Consider the following 2,868-nt stretch of genomic DNA (forward strand, 5'->3'; position numbering starts at 1 on the left):
TGTACATATGTGTACATTATGTACTAGGAGATCAAATGATAATATACACAAATGTACAGATTAAACCCAATGACTACACCATTTTTTATATTGAAACCGGGATGCTAGATAAAAATTTTGTTTTTTTATTTTACTTTTTTATGTGTTCGTTTATTTTTGTTTTATATTTTTTTTCTAACTTTTTTTTATAATTTTTTTGATCGAGTTTTTTCTTGTGGTTCAAAATTGTTCTGAATTTTAAAATGTTCTCTTAGGATCCCTACCCTATAAATTTAGGCCATCAAAAAAAGGGCTCGACCGGGGTGCGGCTCACCCATCCTTGGGGCAAGCCCTACATATAATAGTATGCAAGTTGAGCGTATTTAGACTGTATTAATACATAATAAGAGTTGACTTGCACTAATGTGGGATACCATTGAATTGAAACAATTTTATCATATGTTGTTAGTTGGACACATAAATTTAGCATTTGCAAACATGTATTGTGTTGTAGAAGATCAATGCTTACGTGTACTTTCTTTCGCATAGGTCTATAAAGGAGTTTAGTCACTTGTGAGTTACTCATGATAGACTCGTTAAAAGAATGAAGCGTTTTGAGCTTAAACAATTTAAATATCCATATTGTATCATATCGTATTGTATTGTATCACATCGTATCATATCATATCACATCGTATCATAGCACATTGTATCTTATCACCGTATCGTATCATATCTCATTGTACCGTATCGTATCATATCGTATCATATCGTATGGTATCATACCGTATCATATCATATCCATCACATCGCTTCAAATCACATCAAATCAAATCAAATCATATCATACCACATCAAGTCATAACATATCATACCATATCAAATCATATCATATTATATCATCGTATCTCATCGTATCATGTATAAAACCCTGCACAAGGAGGGCATCTAAAACACACATTACACTCAACAAATAAGACTTACACAAAATGGGATCCATTAGTATGATAAACAAACCTCATGCAGTTTGCATACCCTTTCCGGCACAAGGCCACATCAATCCCATGCTATTACTTGCCAAAATCCTCAATTCCAAAGGCTTCCATATAACCTTCGTAAACACAGAATTCAACCACCAACGGATCGTTAAATCACAAGGCTTAGACGCCCTCAACCGCTACAAATCTTTTCAATTTGAGACCATTCCTGATGGCCTCCCGCCACCTGAAAACCTAGATGCGACCCAAGACATCCCATCCTTATGTAAGTCCACGTCTGAAACCTGTCTGGAACCTTTTAAGAAGCTCATCTTCAAAATCAATGAGACCACCACCACACCTCCAATCAGTTGTATAGTCGCGGATGGTGTAATGAGCTTCACACTTGATGCAACACATGAATTGGGTATCCCTGGAGTTCTGTTTTGGACAACTAGTGCTTGTGGTTTCTTGGGTTATGCACATTATAACACACTTAGGAGAATTGGATTCATTCCATTGAAAGGTACTCCATTTTGTACAGTAAAGTTTAATTTGTCATGTGCATTAAACTCATTACATTATACTATCTTTTCTTTAAAAACATGTAGATTCTACTGATTTAACAAGTGGGCACTTAGACACAAAAGTTGATTGCATTCCTAACATGAAAGGCATACGCCTAAAGGACATGCCATCATTCATCAGAAGCACAGATCCAAACGAGTTTATGGTTAATTTTTTCATCCAAGAAACTGCTCGAGCCAAAAATGCTTCGGCGGTAATAATCAATACCTTTGAAGACCTGGAGCATGATGTCTTAAATGAATTGTCTTCGATTTATCCTTCTGTTTTGCCAATTGGACCACTACACACAATCGCTATAAATATGGTGGAAGAGGACCTAAAGATGGAAAGAAGACATAACATGCTTTGAATGGCTTGACTCTAAAGAACCAAGTTCAGTTATCTACGTGAACTTTGGAAGCATAACCGTGATGACACCTCATCAACTGGTTGAGTTTTCATGGGGGCTTGCGAATAGCAGTCAACCCTTTTTATGGGTTATTCGGCCAAATTTGGTTTCTGAAGACACCCAGATGCTGCCATCAGAGTTCCTTGAAGAGACCAAAGAAAGGGGGTTGTTGATAACTTGGTGCCCTCAAAAAAAAGTTCTAAATCACCCATCAATTGGAGGGTTTTTAACACATAGTGGTTGGAACTCGACACTAGAAAGTATATCGTGCGGAGTTCCAATGATTTGTTGGCCATTCTTTGCGGAACAACAGACCAATTGTTGGTATAGCTGTAATCATTGGGGCATTGGAATGTAGATCGAAGGTGAGGTCCATAGAAATCATGTTGAAAAGCTTATGAGGACTTTAATGGTAGAAGAAAAAGGCAAAGAAATGAGAAAGATGGCTATGGTTTGGAAAAAAATGGCAGAATCCTCATCATCTTTGTTGAACATAGATATCTTGATCAACCAAGTGATCCTTCAGTCTTAGAGTTCATGCAATTTTATTTGAATATTACCAAAATTTTCAAATGTTATGCAATTTTTAATTATTGAATTCAATTTATAATATGTATTAGCATGACTTTATACCCATGTTTTAGTGTCGGTGGAAACCGATTTCCAACTTGAAATCCAACCACAACCGCGAACGGCCACAAGTAAACAGCCAATCGATCAACTCTGAACTTCTATTCAAAACTGAACAAGCCTTTGCAACACTCCGACTAGAAACCTACTATTTCTAAGACAGTGTTGCCCAAACAATCTGCTCGTTGTCCTTGTAACAGTTTCCACTTTCCACACCGTACTCTAACGTATTAGTACTGCCACGTTGGAACTAGCTATCGACCACCTCTGTAACAGCCGCATGCTGTTTCCGTATGTATTCCAATT

The 2,868-nt window shown here is 36.9% G+C and overlaps 1 pseudogene; it reads left to right on the forward strand.

Annotated features, from left to right (window-relative positions):
- The first annotated feature begins 799 nt into the window (after positions 1 to 799).
- LOC143555977 (7-deoxyloganetin glucosyltransferase pseudogene) lies at positions 800 to 2,485 on the forward strand (annotated as a pseudogene).
- The last annotated feature ends 383 nt before the right edge of the window (positions 2,486 to 2,868 follow it).

This window comes from Bidens hawaiensis, unplaced genomic scaffold (genome assembly GCF_021521415.1).
Source record: "Bidens hawaiensis isolate Kalapana, Puna unplaced genomic scaffold, B.hawaiensis_p1.1 tig00001032_1, whole genome shotgun sequence".
Classification (NCBI taxonomy): domain Eukaryota; kingdom Viridiplantae; phylum Streptophyta; class Magnoliopsida; order Asterales; family Asteraceae; genus Bidens; species Bidens hawaiensis.